This window comes from Helianthus annuus, chromosome 17 (assembly GCF_002127325.2).
Source record: "Helianthus annuus cultivar XRQ/B chromosome 17, HanXRQr2.0-SUNRISE, whole genome shotgun sequence".
In the NCBI taxonomy this organism is placed as follows: Eukaryota; Viridiplantae; Streptophyta; class Magnoliopsida; order Asterales; family Asteraceae; genus Helianthus; species Helianthus annuus.
The window spans coordinates 10,644,235-10,666,303 of record NC_035449.2 but is presented as its reverse complement, the minus strand read 5'-3'; the positions used below and the strand labels follow the sequence as shown (position 1 = coordinate 10,666,303).

Below are 22,069 nucleotides of genomic sequence, written 5' to 3'. Positions count from 1 at the left end.
CCGTAAAATTGGCAGTTTTTGGCAGTTCAGCATCTCTCTCCTAAACTCCTAAATTTATGCCAGTAATCTAGCCAGTTAGCTAAACTTTCACACCCAATAATCCAGCCAATTAGCTAAACTTTCGCACCCAATGTTGAACAGTTTTACCTACAAAAAAGGTTACAGTTTTTTAAAATAACAAACTGCCACGATAGGAGGAGTTGTGGATTTAACCACCCAGTTCCTAAAATAATGGGTAGTGGTGGTACCTGCTGCAGATGTGTTCTTCTATATAATGAGAAGCAGTCTTCATCATTTACTCGTTTTTTGTCTGAAATAATTAAAGCATGGACCAGTCACCACCAAAGCCATCAGTTATGCACGAAGACCAGCCTGCTGGACACTGTAACATGCAAATGAAGCAGGTTAACACATTTATTTCCATTGGCTATTGTTTTTTTAAATACTAAATTTTAGTAAACTGCAGAAGCTTCAAAATGGTGCTGAAATAATCAACAGTGACCAGTTCAGATTAGACAAGGTACTTTCTATTCCATTTTAATCTGCGATTAATACGTACCATACTTTCTGAATTCATATACTTCTTTGTGTAGGCACCAGCTGGAGTCGAAGAGGCACAATATGGCGAAACGCCTGACCTGCAAGTAAAAGTTAAATTCATTATTTTACAATACTTAGTTGTAGTTTATTGTTAGCATATAATATTTTCAATGTGCAGTTTCCTGAAGAAATCGTTCACATAGTTGTTCCCAGCCCACACAACTCCGAAATGGTAAACTTAATACTTCACATTGTTTTAAATAAATTATCTATCTACAGTTTATATATACAAACATTTATGAAAGAATACGAGGGTTATTGACTTCTTTTTTGTTTTACTTTTTTGTAAGCTAAACCGATCCAGTAAAAGATCGATAGCGCTGCAGAACTGGAAATGGGACGAAGTGATCGACCTCTCCAGTTCTGACAATGATGAAAAAGATGATGAACTGGAAAATGATGAATGGATGAATGCTGATTGGGGTGACAATTATGACGTTGAGTCCTTCCTAAGATGCAGCAAAATCCGTCGTGTTTCAGCCACGAAATGGTTTTGAAGATTAAGTTTTGGTTCCATGTTGTGTGTCTTGCTATCATGTTTTTAGGTAGTACTTTTAACATGTTTTTATCATGGCATTTGGATTTATTTGTGTTTAAACTTAATTTGTGTTTAACACGTTTCTTGCTTTTAACATACTGTGAGATTTTTCTTTGCATCTTTTATATAATCTAGTTTTATTCGCCTTTGCTTTTGAACCGCTCTCTGTTATTATCTGCACGGAAATACAAGACTTCATATCAGCATATGCTTAAAAATCAATTGGTTCTTTTCCTGATGCAGAAATTTGAGGCTTTATCCTTAGATTAAAGCTACTAAAGCAGAAATTTGAGAAAAGAGTTCATATTGACATGTATAATATCTCAAAAAAAAAAACATCGACTTTCAAAAACTTTTGTCATTTCGACACTTATAAATCAGTTGGTTCATTTCTATAAACATTGACTTTCAAAAAATTTTGTCATTATGACACTTATAAATCAGTTGGTTCTTTTCATGATGCAGAAATTTGAGGATTTATCCTTAGATTAAAGCTACTGTAATAGAATTAATTTTAAAAAATGTGGGGTGTGAGACATATACTATAGAATATACCACATCATCGTAATCATAAGATAAAACAGTAGATGTTCAACAATATATCCTCCAAAAATTAGCACATAAGTACATAACCTTCATCAAGTATACCAACTATCTAAGAACATAATGAAGATTGAAGACTATGGCCAAAGTATTTTTCTTGAAGATATTTTGCCTCTAAAGTCTCATCTTCAAATCATAAACATTAATATAACTCCTCCCTATTTTTATGTTTTCACAGGGCATTTGTCATAACTCATAAAAGAGAAGCTGAAATCAACCATAAGTCATTAGACAATATCTTTGAATGATTAAATTACAGGACTCTAGAAACTACACAAATTAAAAAAGCTTAGGGACTTAATCATGTAAAAAGGACGTTTAATTTTAAACTTTGAAAAGTACAGGACATGGATATTTAACTGGTCCCACTAACTAATTGTAGCCTACTTTTTAGGATTTTTTAAAAACTACTGATTTTATGGCTCCTACTTTTTGGGATAGTTAGTTCTATTATTTTACCTATAAATGTGGATATTAGATCATTTGTAGTTACTTCAATTTTCAAAACTTGAATCTACAATAGAACAAAAAGAATACATCATGCTTTCAAATGGTGCCAAACATGAGGATTTGAGAAGATGTTACACTTGTAACATTTTCTGTTTAACTCAAGATCAGTTTGACATGCATCAGTTATCTAGAAAACACTTTGCTAAGGTTACATGTTTTACTTTATAATTTATTACTGAGTTTTGTCATATTTTAAATGCATTTTATCACTTCGCAGTTGGCTGAAGCACCGATTAACGATGAAAATTTTACATGCAAAGTTGGAGAGAATGTTTACGATTATACATGTTTTAATTTTTTTAGCTAATTGAAATTAAATCCTAAAAGTGTTTAAATGAATTGTACACTAATGCATGAATAACTTGTAAATTATAACCGTTTAATTGATTTGTACATTTAAATGCATCGAATGACTTGTACATGAACACATATGAATGACTTTTACAATATAATTCAAATCTTGATATTGAATAAAATTTACAGTGTCGGCAATAACAAGCTCATTTTAACGATATGTTCATAAATTTTTAAAATATAATATATTGAAAGTATTAAGAAAAAAACAAACAATTTTTTTAGGAATACATGGGTAAAGATAAATGGAGAAAACTGTTAGTTTTAAACAAACTACAAAGTTGGAGGAAACATTTACGATTATATATGTTTTGTATTTTAAGTTAATTTGAATAAAATCATAAAAGTGCTTAAAGGACTTTTACATTAATGGGTTAATAACTTGTACATTCTAAATGTCTAATTGACTTGTCACTAGTACACAATTGGGTAAATGATGCGGATGACAAAACTAAAAGATGCGGTTAAATGGTTAACCCGCATCTTTTGCCCTGCCCCTAAAACTAAAAAATACATCCGTTTTCTACCCAAAACGAAAAAGTGCGGGTAAATGGTTGACCGCATATTTTGTCCCCCTATATCCCCTCCAAATATTTCAACTTAATTTTTGTTTCCCTCCATCGATCTGATAACCCCCAAAACCCGGCCTCTATCTATCCTCATAACTCCTCACTTTTCATCTACCACACACTGCAACCCTCGCTTCAGATCACAACTGTCTAAACTTGATAGAGAGAGAGAAACAGACAATGGAAACTGATGGTGTTTGGGTTCCGATTAGAGCATCGGCGAAGGCAGTTAGGGTTCGTCCTCTACATTTACATGGGGTAAACTAGACCGGCATCGCACATTGAATCGCTGAGTTCGTCTCTCTGACGAACCTTTAGGATCTTAATGTGTGTAGCGATGGATGAGCGGATGAAGATGATGACAGGCGATGGTCAAGTGAGTTCGGTATGAGGATTCAGCAGCGGCTAGGGATTCGGTCACAACTTTGAATGGCAGCGTTGGTATTATCCGACGGCAAGGTAAGGATCGATGACCTAGAAATACCTGTACCAGATTCAGCAAGTTTTTATGCGTTTTTTCATGTATTTGTGAATCATTTGTTCAGTTAGAGCTATCGCATCACCTCATCTATAATTCTGTACTGATTTTACTATGAATTGCTGTTGATGAACAAGTTTTACAACTGCTGCTAATTTCGTACCAAATTCCACAAGTTTATATCCACTTTTCCATGTATTTTTTGTATAATATCTTAGATTTGAGTTATCACATCACTTTATCAGTTGTTTTGTATTGATTTTACTCTGAATTTATATTGATGAATAGGTTTACGATCGCATTTACATGTTACTAAGTTGTTTCAGCTATGTATTCTTCATTTAACAGAGTAAGCAGGTTTCGATCTCGTCTACTTCGTTATGTACTAATTAATTTTCTTTTATTTCTCATGTAGACCTAAATTTTGCAATGTCTCGGTGGTTTTTAACTAACTTTACTCTGATTTTTTGGTAATGAACAGGTTTTCAATCGGATTCAACTGTCGTTAAGTTGTTTCATCGATGTTCGGATTGGGCATTGTACTATTTTGGCTCTGTGTTATTCGATTTGTGTTTACGTATGAACTTGGCGTCACTCCGAAGGTATGTCTTTTTTTTTTTTTGCTTTCTGTTCTTATATTATGGACCTTTTTAATGTTCAATGGGTTTTTGCAGCTACATTTTGATATGTTGTTAATTGATTGATGTTTACTAGTTGCCCTTATGTTTAATCTTAATTTCCTTATGTTTTAGGGTTTATTGGTTCTTTTTTTTCGCTGTTAGATTTGGGCTTTCTACTGTTATGGTTATGGCTTAGTTATGGTGAGTTTCTTTCATTGCAGTTCACCTATACGAGTAACGCGATGCTGGTATGAAGCAGGTTGAATTGCTTAAAGTTTTTTTTGTATAGTTTGATTGTTATGAATTAGTTTCAGTTAATTACAGAAGTATAGAGGAATCACATACGGCTGCCGCCGCCGATGACGGACAAGAAGCCGCTACTCCGCATCTCTTCTGACCACTTGAACAAATGGTCATCTTCAAAAGCACAACAGTCAAAGAATACAGATAAGAAAATGTTCACATGGGAACCGATCGAAAGGGAACCGTATTGAGATGTCTTGAGCTGATCTTATACAGAAAAGCTCTTACTACAGGGTCTCAGGTATTGTAACACCTCCTAAAAACACGTCCAATGATGTATTGACACGTGTAATAAACCCTAATAAAGTCAAACATTGAATTTGAGGGACTAATTTTGCGAAAAATCAAAAACTTTGATTAAAGAAGGACTGGAAATGTTCACATGCTTATTATAAGCCTCTGAATAACGTTACACGGTAATCATGTTCACAAATGAGCCACTTGTAGATCAAGAGTAGCTGTTTGCGTAATTAATTGAAAGTTTGCGTGATGAAGGGTTAAAAGCGTCAACATGTTAATTCTTACCTCTAAGTGACCTTTTAACAAACCGAGAGCTTCATGATAATTGATTATACTCTCGGGAATGCCTAATATTGGCCATTAAGGGATTTTATGCCTATAAGTAAAGTTACGTGCAACTTTACAAGTTAGAGGGACTAAAAGTGTCAATATGTTTAATTATACCTCTGAATGACCCTTTTTACGAACCCGAAGCATCGTGATGTTTAATAATACTCCCAAGAGTGCCTAACATGGATTAGATAAGGCTTCGATGCTATTAAACAATGATATACGCAAGTTTGCGCATTAGAGGGACCAAAATCGTCAAGTTATGAATCTACGCCTTTAGGTGACCATTTAAGCGAACGAGAGTGTAGCAATATTTAAACACATGCTTGGGAATACCTATTATGGGCCATGGAAGGCTTGGATATCATTAAACGTCATTTCGCGCTACTTTGTGCGATTAAAGGTCTATTTGCGTCAAACTTCAAAAGTATACCTATTCATAGGGTATCAAACCTTCCGGAATATGATCATAAGTTAAACATGCCCTAAATATCCTTTACATAGCTTAGATATAGGCTTAAAGGTGTTTGGTGCGCAAAAATAAACTTATTTGGTCAATAGGGACTAAAAGCGTCAAAAAGTGCATAAGTTTGCATTCTCGCGCGTATCTCACGTTCTGAATATATTCGGACATCCAAAAATTTATGTAACCACTAAAATATTTTATTTTAGTGTTTGGCTTGATAAAATTCCATTCGTCGCTTAAATTGGATCGTTTTTTCGCGTCCGTTCGTGTTTCGTCGTAATTAGTCAAACAACGTGACCGTACGGCCAAACGAACCGACATCCGGCATATTTTTGAGCATGTTTCATGTTCCCTATGTTTAGGCATCATTATAGAGCCTTGAAATGAGGTTAACGAGCCTTAGATGTGTCAGAAATGCACTTAGATGATGACATGGACCATTTCTGCAATTTTACAAAACTTTGGACTGGGCCAGAACTTGAGGCGGCCCGCGTAAGCCTACACAAATCCCTTATGCGGGCCGCGAAGAATGATCAGATGCAGAAACTTGTTTTCTGTTGCTGGTTTTTGCTGAAAATGATTTCCACTCTCGCATAATTCAATCTAGGGGCTTGCCCATTGAAATTTAAGACCACTTGACACCTGTTTTAATCTGGTTATCCCTCCCGACACTTGTCACGATCTCGTGCAATCCCAAAAACTATAAATAGAGGTGGGTTTGCACTTGTTCCTTCACACCATTTCCTTCAATCTGCTTGTTCTCTGAATTTTGAGAGGATCTTGAGCTTCTTGAGAACCTCCTTCAATCCATTGGACCTTTGTAAGTGTTCATTCGTGCTTAGTTTAATCGTTTAGCGTTTATAGCCGAAAAGTCAAGAGTTTTCGATAAACGCTTTGACTTTTAAACGGTTGAGCCATTGTTCGCATCAAACATGGCTACGTGACCGTAATTAGGTAGGTGTTAAACCCTCAAAAGGGCACCTCCTAATTACCACGTTTACTTAGTTAAATTGTCGGGTCAAAATAATTAAAATAAAAGTCAAACGGATTAGTTTTAAATAAAATTCATAACTATTAATATAGAAGCCATAAAATCAGTTTTCTCACTTTAATAACTTGGTAAATATTAGTTGAACATGTCTAAGCATGTTCAACCCGACAATTCTGAGTTTAGGCTCGGTTCGAAACCGAAAGTCGTAAAAGTTGACTTTTTGCTTTGACTTTCAGTTCTGACCTGATTTAGCTTAGTTTAGATATGCCTAGGATTTCGTTAGGACCATCTTATAGGTTAGTATAACCCTCTGAGGTTATACAACTTGGATCCTTAGTTATCTGATTCATATGTATGTTTCCATTATATGCCTAAATGTTGACCATTATGCCCTTTTGACCTTAAAACGAGAATTTTGAAAATGTGAAAGGACAATAACCTTTGTTACTAAATTATAAACATGTCCTTAAATTTTCACATCAGTTTGAGGTCTAGACTAGGAGTTATGCTCAATATCGTAATTAAGAAGCTTTTATTAATTAAACGGCGTAATTAGCATAAAGCCTATCTAAACCCAAATTTTGACACCTAACCTTTTACCCATTGATGTAAAATAATATTTTGGGATTTTTGAAGATTTTTATTTATTTTTAGACTGAGCATAACATAGGATTCTAGCTTTGATTCGGTAATTTTCGGTTATACCTTTTCTTGCATAAAATGAGTTTTACATAATATTTTGATACCAAAATTTTTGCTACTGATTTTATATGATAAATAAAATATTTTGAACTTTATAAACTGATCAAAAACTCAGATTTTCTATTTTAACCCGAAAATCGCTTAAAACCGGCTTTTACGCGTTTTAAGCGCATATTATGAGTTAAAAATATTTTCGGCATATGAAACTTAATACCTACTGATATTTTAGGTAAATTTTTATAATTAAACAGTAAGCAAAAGTTTTAAACCCAGATTTCCAGATTTGACCTTTAAAGCTTATGTGAAATTACCAAAATGCCCCTACGGTGCATAGTTTGGTTATAAATGATAAATTTCACATATATGCAATACCCTACTGATATAACTTATTAAATTGAGTATTTTTACTGATTATATCAGACCTGAATCCCAGATAAATATTTAATCCCTTTTATAACCTTTAAAATGACTAAAATACCCCTTCGGGGCATAATTTGAGTTTAAATTCGCTTTGGGCATAATGGAAGGTATCCTATTGATATCACAACATATTTAGGGCATATTAACTTAGGAAACCTGTTCATGACTCATTTGTTTACCCGTTATGCATTTTACGCGTTCGGTGCGGTTTATGTAACTAGTTTGCATAAATTAACCGAAACGGGTCAAACCTTATCATTTTTGTCTCAAAATCCAGAATGTGTTAAGTTTACCCATATTATACAAGTCTCCGTACTTGTCGGGTCTAAATCATATTCTAATCCGGTCTTCGCTTAATCTTGTGTTTTGAACCGTAAACCTTTCCTTAAAACTAACCGGTCTAAGTTTAAACTTAAATAAGACCCGTTAGGAATCTAATAGGTGAACAAAACCTTCATTCCAGATTGAGAGCCCCAGTAGAGGTACTTGTGCTTACTGATTGATATACGGCTGAGGATAAAATTATATTTTGCTCAGGTAAATACTTTTAACTTATTTTCCCTATACGGGCTTGGGATACGGTATTATAATAATACCGCTTGGTCGGGTATTGAATGTTTAATCAGATTGTGATTAAATTATTGAGGTAACCCGTTTTAATGTGTCTTGTTTGAAATAAAGCCTTTTGGGGGTTAATGACCATGTCCCGGATATCCTTGGCATCATTATAAAATAAAAATGGCCACGTCTTGTGCACGGGGTGTAGGCATACACCTGACAGTTTTATAAGGGAAACGGTATCTCACTCTCTTGTGGGCCTATACTTGTGGTGTGTCTGTTAATCTTGACTCGGTTTCTAACATCGAGCCCTAAATGTATAACGAACATGTAAATCTGTATACAAGATTATTTTTATATAATTGTCCCAAGTTATAAAAGATATTTTGTGCCTTGTGCACTCAAATTAATTTTCATAAATGTTTTCAAAATGAGTCAGTTAATTGTATTTACCAGTGTAAACTGATGCATTTTCCAAAAAGATTAAGTGACAGGTACTGTACGTAATTGGCTGGGAGCTCAGGGCGTTAATAGGGAATCTTGCAAGTTCTAGACGTCTAAAGTCTGTTGAACAGTGTTTACCTTTCTGTTTAAGATCTGCCTGTGGATCCATCTTACAATCCATTTGTAATATTGATATTACTTTTGAATCGGTTTGTAATATATTTACTTTAGACTTCCGCTGTGCATTGAACTGTGATTATTTGACTATAATGATATTAACTACGTCACGATACTCCCCACCGGGCCCACCGGTAATACGTGGAAATATCGGGGTGTGACAGGTACAGTATCAAGTTATGACATTAACCATATTGTTAACATTTTTGTATAGATTTCAGTAGACAGTCATGTAATGTTATGGAAAAAATGCAGGGCGTTACATGGATCTTATTGAATTGGCAGCCTATGGCACTGTTCGCAGAGGACAGTATTCTGGTGGATGTAGCATGCAATGATCAAATGTCAAAGTATGTTACAGTTATGTTTAGCTGTTATATGTTGATGATATATGTGTCGGTCGCAAGGTTGTATTTGGTTTTGTTCCAATATTTCTTACTCAACAAGCCTATAACTTGATTCTAACAAAGGTTTTATACTTTCTTGACATTTTATGTATATAACCACTTCCACTTCGATGGCAAAAATTGATTAAAAAAAACTTTATATATGTATATATATTCAGTAAAGCTTTGTAAATCCTTCTTATTATGAACTTCTATAAGTAATTGTTTTTTATGCTTGATTGCCAGTGTCAAAAGGGATGGGACAAATCATGGATCACTCTAGGTGTCATAAAGGCTTTTTTGCTATATTCCCTTGTTGCCGAAATTCAGAAAACATGTAAATATAATATTTTGTTCACATAAATAGTATTACTAGTTAGCCTACTAACATATTACCTCTTATAGTGAGGTGAAATAAAGATGAGACCCACGATTTGGAGAGTTGAACAATAATTTAAAGTCGTTCAAAATGTTTTTGCTTGCGCCAGAAAGTTAAGAAGTCACTTGTTGACACATAACACTTTTAATCTCTTATACATCTATACACTTGCATATATTTTTTTTAATAAATGGAATGTTGTGTTTTGTTAGGCAATTTATACGGTTCCAGTTACAAGTATAAACTGAAGATGTTGGTTTCGGTTGCAAGTATGAAGACTTGGGTTCGGGAGGTTATTGTATATCAGTTTCATCTTTAAAATTTATATATTGGTGTTACTTTGAAACTTGTTTTAATTTTGTGTTACTTTAAAACCTTTATAATTTAAATGTTTGGGTAGTTTATATTGGTTTTATTTTTTCTGTATATTTTTCATTTTTAGGTATATGTATAATGGAAATTTATTGAGATGTTTTTATGAAATTATCTGGAAACTGAAATAAATAAAAATTATTTTTTTAGCTTAAAACACCAAAAGATGCGGTTATAAAACCGCATCTCTTGAGTATATTAGGAAAAGGTAGTTTAGTTGTTAATATATCAAAAGATGCGGTTCTAGAACCACATCTTTCAGACCCACATCATTTGAAAAATAGCCAAAAGATTCTATGCCATAAGATGCGGGTCTATAACCACATTTCATAGCCAATTTAACCGCATCTTTTGATCAAATCTGTACTAGTGTGTACATTATAATGCATCAAAAGACTTATAAATGAATGCATGAATGACTTGTATATTAAAACTCACATCTCAATATTATATAAAATTTACATCGACACGTCGACAAAAATAAGCACATTTCAATGGTATGTTTTGAATTTTAAAACTGAGGAATACATGATTAAAGATTAGCGGGAAGCTGTAAGTTTTATACTAACTGCAAAGTTGGAGGGAACAGTTTCAATTATATCACATGTGTTAAAGTTTTTAGTTAATTTGAACTAAGTCATAAAAGTGCTTAAAGGACTTGTACATTAATGCATTAATAACTTGTACATGATAACCGTCTAATTGACTTGTACATTATAAATTATAGTGTATCAAAAGACTTCTATATAACTTGTACATTATAATTCACATCTCGATATAGAATAAAATTTACAGGGACATATATTCATAAAAATAAGCATGCTTTAATATTATGTTCATTATTTTTGAAAATATAATATATTGAAAGATAAAAGAGAAAAACAAAAAAAAATCCAATAGAGAAATAGATGGGTAAAGATAAGGGGAGTTCACTGTAAGTTTTAAACTAACTGCAAAGTTGGAGGGAATGGTTGTGATTATACATGGTTTAAAATTTTTAGTTAATTTGAATTAGATCAAAAAATTGCTTAAGGGATTTGTACATTGATGCATTAATAACTTATTGTAACCGTCTAATGGACGTGTACATTAAAATGAATCAAACGACCTCTAAATGAATGCATAAATAACCTGTACATTATAATTCACATCTCGATATTGAATAAAATTATATCGACACGTCGACAAAAACAAGCACGTTTTAACAATATGCTCTTAATTTTTTCAAACATAATATATTAAAAGATATAATAGAAAAACAAAGAAAAATAAAGTTGAGGTATAATAAGTAAAGATAAGGGAGGAAATTCTAAGTTTTGAGAAACAATGATGTAAGTATTGTTAAAAAGACAAATTAACCCTTAAAAATGGCTAAATGTGCATTAGGTGCTGTATATTTAAATTTTAAGAGGTTATTATAATTGTATTATAATATAGTGTAGATACAAAAGGGAGAAAAGTGTAATTTTGCCAGTATTACATCATTAGGGCTTGATTATTATAAAAGTTTTTGTAAGACCCGTATTAAAATACCCATTTTAACTAGCAATTAAGCTTTACATAATACACAAAAAGTAGTTCTTACAAAAACTTTCAAGATTCCTAACCCATTTGATAAAACATTTACATGTTTAAACTACAACAATGTTCCAAGATAAACTACTAGAGTTTACAAAATAACAAAACGAGGTTCAAGTGCGGAAGCATAAAGTTAGGTGTTCGGTCCAAATCAACTGCTTGATCATCATCCTTCACTTGAGTACCTGAAAAACTAATGTTTTTAAACAGGCATTAGTAATACTAACGATGGGAATACACGTATTGGATTAGGATTGATAACTTATCCCAAATCAAAAGTGAAAAATTCAGCAAAATTGGGCTCCACCGTAATTTACGGTATCACCGTAAATTACGGTGGGTTCTGGGCATTTGGGGTACCTACCGTAAACCAGGAGGTTCCCACCGTAGCACTTTAATGGCCACCGTAAATTACGGTGCCACCGTAATTTACGGTGAGCCCTGCACTTGTTTTCTTGCTTTTTGACCTTGAGCATTCAAGTTCCATTTTGCAGCAAAGTGACCCCGGACAGGTTTATTACCCACCCAAGGTTAATTACCTAATTAGGACTAATACCCGTTATCACTTTCGCTATCCCAAAAGGGAAAACTCCCTCATCAATCTATATATGACTATATCCGACTTTTGTATTTACCATCTACACAACTATTCACAATTTTCAATCAAGATTACAACCCCTATATAAGGAATTTAAACTTTACAACTATCATGGCATGTCTAAATTACGACTTACATAAAGGATATGTCCAAGCGTTAAGCGATAGTGTCTAATTTCATGTTTAATACGAGACTTGTTTTGACCCGTTTGGTTGCTAAATCAAGCACCATTCAGGGCATGTAAATATCCATGTTTGTCGCTTGTTTTGACCCATTTCGCTTGTTTAGGTCACTAATCATTTTCATGGCATTTTGGTAACCTTGATTATCATGTTTCAAAATTTATTACATAAACTAGCAATTTGGTATAATGTATCGAAACAATAAATTTCGTACCTTTAGAGCGCGCCTTTTCCTCGTGATTTCCCCTCGGCTTGTCCGCTAGATGAACCGGACTCTTTGCCTAGAAAAATTCAGTTTTCACAACATGTTTAGAACTCTTTTCATGACCATAATCACATCATTATGGACCATTATCAAATCTGCGTTTTTGTCCAAATTTTAACATTTAAGTCCTCACTTAGGCATTTCAACAAACACCTAGCGGGTCAGATTTTCCTACAATCGTTACCAAGTTCATGGCATGGAATTTAATCATCTAATTTCACTTTATTTAACAAGTTTTTATATACATCTTGACATCTATATTTCTGAATCATTTTCACAAATTCAGATTTTTGTTAGAACAAGAGTCAATCTCTAGTATTCACCAAGTTTCCCTCAAGTCCATTTGTTCCCCACATGTAAATCCCAAACCTTACAAACATGATGCAAAGTTTTTGATAAGAAATCACATAGGGTTTAATCCTAAACACCAAATTACTTCAAGATTCATTCATGCATTACATATCTAGGCTAAATTTCAGTTTTTCAAAGTTAACCTAGAATTGCGATGGATCAAAATGCCAAGATTTTACATACCTCTTTGATCCTTACAACAAGGGGTTTGCTAATTCGTGTTTAGAACTTGATTTGGAACGAGATTGAGGCTTCAATTTGCAGATTTTAGTTGTGAAATCTAGGGTTTTGGAGAACCCCTGTCGCCCCCTGCTCTCTTGGTCGACCAGACTCCCTAATTTGGGAGATTTGGTTAATTTTGTTACTATTAGTAACTTATCTTTGAGTTTTGACAAGTTTAGCCCCTTAATTTATGATTTTCTCTAGTTTTAATTATTTTAACCATAACATGCATTATATCAAGACTTGAAATTTAACTAGGTTAAATTTCTAGTTGGTAAACTCTTGTTTATCTATTCTTTGAACTTTTTAATATACGGTTTTATGTTTTTGGGGTGTTACAAGTCCACCCCCCTTAAAAAGGGTTTCGTCCCCGAAACCGAATTACGTACCAAATAATGTAGGGTAGAGACGTCGCATCTCCTCTTCGGATTCCCAAGTAGTGTCTGACCCTTTTCTGTGGTCCCACCTGACCTTGACTTGATTTATCACTTTGTTCCTCAAGCTTTTCTCTTTACGATCTAAAATCGCAATCGGTTTCACTGCATAGTTGAGACTGTTATCCACCTCGATATCATCGTAGCGGACATGAGCGGTCTCGTCGGCCAAACATTTCCGGAGATGTGATACGTGAAATGTGTTATGAATCCCACTCAACTCTTCGGGTAATTCAAGTCGATAAGCTACCTTACCAACTCGTTCAATGATTCTAAATGGCCCAATGAATCTCGGGCTTAACTTCCCCCTTTTTCTGAATCTGATAATACCCTTCCATGGGGAAACCTTTAGCATGACCATATCGCCAACTTGAAACTCGATTGGCCTATTTCTTTTATCTGCGTATGCCTTTTGTCGGTCTTGAGCCGCTTTCAAATGTGTCCGAACTATGTCGATTTTCGCATTTGTAGCTCGGATTATATCAGTTGGTGCTAGCCCTCGCGGACCCACCTCTCCCCAACATACCGGAGTCCGACACTTTCTGCCATATAATAGCTCATACGGGGCCATTTTAATGCTCGCGTGATAGCTATTGTTATATGCAAATTCGACCAAGGGTAAATGGACATCCCAACTACCCCCAAAGTCAATAATGCAAGCCCGTAGCATATCACCCAATGTTTGTATTGTTCTTTCGCTCTGCCCATCCGTCTGTGGATGGTAAGCAGTGCTAAGGAACAATTTAGTTCCCATCTGTTCTTGGAATTCACGCCAGAATTTCGAAGTAAACCGAGTATCTCTATCTGACACGATGGATATCGGTACCCCGTGCCTTGCTATGATTTCATTGGTGTAAACCTCCGACATTTTCTCAGATGTATAAGTCTCACGAATGGGAATAAAGTGAGCACTTTTAGTTAACCTATCTACGACTACCCAAATAGCATCAAAACCACGACTTGTTTTAGGCAGTTTGGTTAATAGGTCCATCGTGATTTGCTCCCATTTCCAAATCGGAATTTCTAACGGTTGGAGTTTACCATATGGCTTTTGGTGCTCCGCCTTGACTTGTAGGCATGTCAAACACTTTTCCACGTATTTCACAGTGTCCCGCTTCATTCCGGGCCACCAATAGTTTTGCTTCAAGTCATGATACATTTTGGTCGCCCCCGGGTGAATGGAATAACGGGATTTATGAGCTTCATCAAGTAGAAGCTTCTTAACACCACATGTGTTGGGAACCCAGATTCTATTAAAACGAGTTCTTAGGCCGTGACTGCCCACTTCAAGGTCTTTAACTTGACCAATAATTCTTTCCTTTTTCCAGTTTTCCGCCTTTACAGCTTCATCTTGTGCTTCTCGAATTCGTTCTAGTAAACTTGAAGTCACAACCAGTTGCATTGATCGTACCCGTATCGGGGCATAATCCGTTTTGCGACTCAGCGCATCGGCAACTACATTGGCCTTACCGGGGTGGTAATGTATTTCGCAGTCATAGTCCTTGACGGTTTCTAACCACCGCCTTTGCCGCATGTTTAATTCCTTCTGGTCGAAGAAATATTTCAAGCTTTTATGGTCGGTAAAGATTGTAAACTTTACTCCGTACAAGTAATGTCTCCATATCTTTAAGGCAAACACCACCGCCGCCAATTCTAAGTCGTGAACCGGATATTTATTTTCATGAATCTTCAATTGTCTCGAGGCGTAGGCGATAACCTTGCCTCGTTGCATTAACACGCATCCGAGCCCCAATTGAGAAGCGTCCGAGTAAACCACCATGTCTTCAGTCCCTTCCGGTAAGGTCAGTACCGGAGCGTGGGTCAACTTTTCCTTAAGCGTTTGGAAAGCTTCCTCTTGCTTAATGCCCCACACGAACTTTTCCTCCTTACGAGTTAATTTGGTCAAGGGCAAGGCAATTTTGGAGAAATCCTGTATGAATCTCCGATAATATCCCGCAAGCCCTAAAAAGCTTCGGATTTCCGAGGGATTTCTTGGAGGGTTCCATTTCGTCACAGCTTCTATCTTTGACGGATCTACTAGTACTCCATCAGCACTAATAAGATGCCCAAGAAACTGTACTTCCCGTAACCAGAAAGCACACTTCGTGAATTTTGCATATAGCTTCTCTCGTCTAAGTGTGTCTAATATTTCCCGCAAATGACACACGTGCTCGGCTTCACTCTTTGAATATACCAGAATGTCGTCGATAAATACAATTACCGACTTATCTAGCATGGGTTTGCAAACCCGGTTCATGAGGTCCATGAAAGCCGCGGGCGCATTGGTCAATCCGAAAGGCATTACGAGGAATTCATAATGCCCGTACCTCGTACGGAAAGCCGTTTTGGGTACATCCTCCTCCTTGACTTTCAATTGGTGATAACCGGATCGGAGATCAATTTTGGAAAACCAACTTGCTCCTTGCAGTTGGTCGAATAAATCGTCAATTCTTGGAAGTGGGTATCGATTCTTCACCGTGAGTTTGTTTAACTCCCGGTAATCGATACACATGCGCATACTGCCATCTTTCTTTTTCACGAATAAGACTGGTGCGCCCCACGGAGACACACTCGGTCGGATAAATCCCTTGTCAAGAAATTCCTGAATTTGAGACATCAATTCTTGTAACTCTGACGGTGCAAGTCGGTATGGCGCCTTGGCCACGGGTTTCGCGCCCGGAATCAACTCGATTCCGAACTCTACCTCCCGTTCTGGCGGTATCCCCGGTAGTTCTTCCGGAAACACGTCTTCATAATCTCGCACGACTGGTACATCCCCAATTTTGAGGAGTTCCTTTTCCGTTTCGCTCGCATATACCATAAAGGCCTTGCATCCGTGTTTCATGAGTTTGCGAGCTTCTAGCATTGAGCATATCACCGGGTTACCTCCCTTTTCTCCATATATTGTAACTTGCTTTCCGCTAGGAGAAGTTAGTTTTATTTCCTTTCGGAAACAAACCACTTTTGCGTGGTAACGGGATAGCCAATCCATTCCCACTACCACTTGGAATTCTCCCATCGACATCGGGATTAAGTCTATTGCATATTCCTCGTCATCAATATTCATCGTGCAGTTTTTACATACATCACAGACAATAAAGCTTTTATTATTACCTATCTCTACCTCTAAAGGCATAGGTAATTTTGTTAGAACAAATGAGGGGTGTCGAATAAATCCATATGAAACAAAGGATTTATTCGCACCAGTATCAAATACCACACGTGCGGGAATTGAATTTATAGTGAATATACCTGAGACCACGTCAGGTTCGACCTTTGCTTCAGCAGCGGTCAATTGAAAGGATCTTGCTTTGGCTTTTGCGGCTTCACCTTTTGAGTCTTGCCCTTCTTTCTTTCCCGCCAATTCTGGGCACTCTGATCTTTTGTGACCCGTTCGGTAACAGTTATAACAAACGGTCACTTTTTCCGGGCATGATATAGCCATATGTCCCGTTTTTCGACATATAGGACATGGCTTATCCTTGAAGCGACATTCACCTTTGTGATTCTTGCCGCAGATTTTGCAACTTGGCGTACCGCTCTTTGCGTCTGATTTCTTTGACGTTTCATTCATTCTTGCTTTCTTGGTAGGGCTTGGATTTATATCCTGTGCCCTTCGTTCACCCCGCTCTATACTCTTCTTCAACTCAATCTCCCTTTCCCGAGCAGCATTGACAATCTCGGTAAGGGTCTCATACTTTGAAGGGGTTATGAACTCCCTATATTCAGCGCTCAACATGTTATGGTAGTAATAAACTTTTTGTTCTTCGTTCGTGATCAGATCGTCACAGAACTTCATTTTGTCCATAAACACCCCCGTGATCTTGTCTATGGATTCACCCTTGTGTCTGAGTTGCATGAACTCTTCCTTGATCTTGTTTATAACCGCATTGGGGCTATGGTGTTTAAGAAACGGCGTCTTAAACTCCTCCCACGTCATGGCCTTAGCCGCTTCGTTTCCAATCTCTTTCTTCTTATTATCCCACCAATCCTTCGCTTGACCTCTTAACTGACCCGCACCATAAGCTACGTAGTCATTTTCATCACAATGTGTTCTCTCGAACACTCCCTCGATATCGCCTATCCATCGCTGACACACGATTGGATCAACTTCCCCATTATAGATAGGCGGTTTACAAGCTATGAATTCCTTGTATGAACAAGGTTTTCGTTCCCCGGATTTTTCCTTTGCTAGATTTGAATTATCTTCTAGCTTCTTGATTCTTTCTTCTACCACTGATAAAACCGTATTTTGGATTTTATCAATGAAGTTCGACAAGCTGTTTTCGATCGCCTTTCCAACTTCTTCGGCAATCACTATTCTCATCTGTTCGGTGACTCTTGGCACCGCATCTCCGTCACCTCCGCTTGCCATCTTTGATACTGAAATGTTTACATATATTGTTAAACATTTCATTTGTAATACATGTTTTACTTGTTTGATTTGATCAAGTTCGCAACTTGACTCAATCATTCTTGTCTCATGCTTTTCTCGTGTTTGAGTGTGCTTACACACTCTTGATTCTATTATTCTTGTTTCATGCTTTTCTTGTGTTTGAGTGTGCTTACACACTCTTTTCCATGTATATTCGTTCGTGAATTATTTCTATACTTCTAAATTTTACTTAAGCAATAACTCTTACCGGATGTTGATCAAGCTTGAACCGAACACTTATTGGCAACCTTAAGCTCTGATTACCAACTTGTAAGACCCGTATTAAAATACCCATTTTAACTAGCAATTAAGCTTTACATAATACACAAAAAGTAGTTCTTACAAAAACTTTCAAGATTCCTAACCCATTTGATAAAACATTTACATGTTTAAACTACAACAATGTTCCAAGATAAACTACTAGAGTTTACAAAATAACAAAACGAGGTTCAAGTGCGGAAGCGTAAAGTTAGGTGTTCGGTCCAAATCAACTGCTTGATCATCATCCTTCACTTGAGTACCTGAAAAACTAATGTTTTTAAACAGGCATTAGTAATACTAACGATGGGAATACACGTATTGGATTAGGATTGATAACTTATCCCAAATCAAAAGTGAAAAATTCAGCAAAATTGGGCTCCACCGTAATTTACGGTATCACCGTAAATTACGGTGGGTTCTGGGTATTTGGGGTACCTACCGTAAACCAGGAGGTTCCCACCGTAGCACTTTAATGGCCACCGTAAATTACGGTGCCACCGTAATTTACGGTGAGCCCTGCACTTGTTTTCTTGCTTTTTGACCTTGAGCATTCAAGTTCCATTTTGCAGCAAAGTGACCCCGGACAGGTTTATTACCCACCCAAGGTTAATTACCTAATTAGGACTAATACCCGTTATCACTTTCGCTATCCCAAAAGGGAAAACTCCCTCATCAATCTATATATGACTATATCCGACTTTTGTATTTACCATCTACACAACTATTCACAATTTTCAATCAAGATTACAACCCCTATATAAGGAATTTAAACTTTACAACTATCATGGCATGTCTAAATTACGACTTACATAAAGGATATGTCCAAGCGTTAAGCGATAGTGTCTAATTTCATGTTTAATACGAGACTTGTTTTGACCCGTTTGGTTGCTAAATCAAGCACCATTCAGGGCATGTAAATATCCATGTTTGTCGCTTGTTTTGACCCATTTCGCTTGTTTAGGTCACTAATCATTTTCATGGCATTTTGGTAACCTTGATTATCATGTTTCAAAATTTATTACATAAACTAGCAATTTGGTATAATGTATCGAAACAATAAATTTCGTACCTTTAGAGCGCGCCTTTTCCTCGTGATTTCCCCTCGGCTTGTCCGCTAGATGAACCGGACTCTTTGCCTAGAAAAATTCAGTTTTCACAACATGTTTAGAACTCTTTTCATGACCATAATCACATCATTATGGACCATTATCAAATCTGCGTTTTTGTCCAAATTTTAACATTTAAGTCCTCACTTAGGCATTTCAACAAACACCTAGCGGGTCAGATTTTCCTACAATCGTTACCAAGTTCATGGCATGGAATTTAATCATCTAATTTCACTTTATTTAACAAGTTTTTATATACATCTTGACATCTATATTTCTGAATCATTTTCACAAATTCAGATTTTTGTTAGAACAAGAGTCAATCTCTAGTATTCACCAAGTTTCCCTCAAGTCCATTTGTTCCCCACATGTAAATCCCAAACCTTACAAACATGATGCAAAGTTTTTGATAAGAAATCACATAGGGTTTAATCCTAAACACCAAATTACTTCAAGATTCATTCATGCATTACATATCTAGGCTAAATTTCAGTTTTTCAAAGTTAACCTAGAATTGCGATGGATCAAAATGCCAAGATTTTACATACCTCTTTGATCCTTACAACAAGGGGTTTGCTAATTCGTGTTTAGAACTTGATTTGGAACGAGATTGAGGCTTCAATTTGCAGATTTTAGTTGTGAAATCTAGGGTTTTGGAGAACCCCTGTCGCCCCCTGCTCTCTTGGTCGACCAGACTCCCTAATTTGGGAGATTTGGTTAATTTTGTTACTATTAGTAACTTATCTTTGAGTTTTGACAAGTTTAGCCCCTTAATTTATGATTTTCTCTAGTTTTAATTATTTTAACCATAACATGCATTATATCAAGACTTGAAATTTAACTAGGTTAAATTTCTAGTTGGTAAACTCTTGTTTATCTATTCTTTGAACTTTTTAATATACGGTTTTATGTTTTTGGGGTGTTACAGTTTTTACCCCATTCCTCTTGAGAAATAGTCAACTATAAGTTCTCCTTCCTTCTTCATGCATATGCTTTCAAAATCTCTTTGTAACCCTTATAGTGTGATGGCTTTTACTTAAGATTGATACATTTCCAAAAGACTTGAGATGTCATGACTCTCATGAGGTTTTCCTGTAACTTTTTTTGTCATCTACAATATATAACAGAAACGATTTCCAAGTTAGATGGTACACATACTCTAAGTGGGCTAGAAACATCACAATATATAAAACCGTAACTTGTTTCAGTGATCTACCCGTGGAGATTAAGTAATTCATGTACTCGTCTAGGAAATTACCCTCACAATTATATTGCATGAGCCAAGATTTTATCTGTTTGATCAACCAAGTATAATCAGATGAAGTCTCAGATGTTGTCCACTTGATAATAGAATGGTGGGCAGATAATTTGACTACTTGACGTGTTGTAAAACACTCCTATTTCCCTATGTAGTTTGTATCGTTTTTGTATAGTTTAGTAGTTGTTTTTTGGATTTTACTTGATGTTTTTTTTTGTTTTGTAGGTGTTTGTGTGAATATGGAACTAAAACGAGCATAAATGGAGAAGAAACGAGCACACAGTAGAATCCGGAAGAAAAAGACAAAACGCATCGCTAACTATTGAAGGGAATATTTGGCAACACGAAGAATGAGAAAATCAGGTAAAAGACCAAAATTGCCTTGGAAGTTCAGGGATTTACTATACGAGCCACTACGTCTATTTAGTCCTTATGTGGGCCTTTAGTACGTCGCAAAGGATTATGAGAACTCTCTTGCGACATGCGAAAAAGAGTTTTATTAAAAAAAATTCTAATAACCCATTTAAAGTTGGTATTAACCCTAATTCGCGTTCTTACTTTCTGGACAATCATAAGAGCAATTAGGGAGATCTCCAGGTGTTTTTGAAGGTTGAGGTTGATTGGATCAAGTTTAGAGTTGCAAACAGTTAGATTATCGGTTATAAACTTGTTTTCATTGTCTAAACCATGTTAACTTGGTTTCTTTGAACTTGTTGATGATGTTTTTAGACATTATGAGCAGTAATATCCGATAATGAGGTTTAGAGTTGCAAAATTTTTGGATACCGTGTTAACTTGTTTTCTTTGAACTTGGTGAGCTTCTAATCTCATAACTCCTTTCATAATATAGAGGTTTTTGATAGGTTGATGTGCATAAAATACAACATATAAATAATATCAAATACGGCGTAAAATCAACCCTTTTTCAGTACTAATGTTGGAAAAAGCTTGTCTTTCTGTTCCTTTTTAACTTACAGGGTCAAAAGAGCTTAAATGTGCAAAAGGAGCAAAATGACAGCAAAAACCAACATAAATACAATGAAGGAGGAATTGATGCAACTCGCCAAGCCCCAATCCACATCCAAACCACAAGAATAGCAAGATCAGAAGACCTCACACGGGGCCGTGTCCGAGACTGGATGATGTGCCGAAGAAAAGACAACAGCAAAGGACAAAACATACAACCAACACCGGGCGTGGTCAACTCAAAGATTTTTAGAATCTGCCATAGTACAACAAGTACATTGGCCACGGGTCGTGCCATTGACACATGGGGCCGTGTTAGTACAAGACCTGATACAGCAGTTAATGAGAAAGCGAGAGAGAGAGAGAGAGAGAG

At 36.0% G+C, this 22,069-nt stretch overlaps 2 long non-coding RNA genes across 2 annotated transcripts; both read right to left on the bottom strand.

Moving 5' to 3' along the window:
• Positions 1–11,564: 11,564 nt before the first annotated feature.
• On the bottom strand, positions 11,565–13,335 carry LOC110921604. The gene is made up of 3 exons (XR_002582486.2): positions 13,198–13,335; positions 12,613–12,679; positions 11,565–11,811 (listed from the first exon to the last, which is right to left on the bottom strand). It is a non-coding gene; the product is annotated as an uncharacterized LOC110921604 (long non-coding RNA).
• A 5,052-nt stretch (positions 13,336–18,387) lies between these two features.
• Positions 18,388–20,158, bottom strand: LOC110921603. The gene is made up of 3 exons (XR_002582485.2): positions 20,021–20,158; positions 19,436–19,502; positions 18,388–18,634 (listed from the first exon to the last, which is right to left on the bottom strand). It is a non-coding gene; the product is annotated as an uncharacterized LOC110921603 (long non-coding RNA).
• Positions 20,159–22,069: the final 1,911 nt, after the last annotated feature.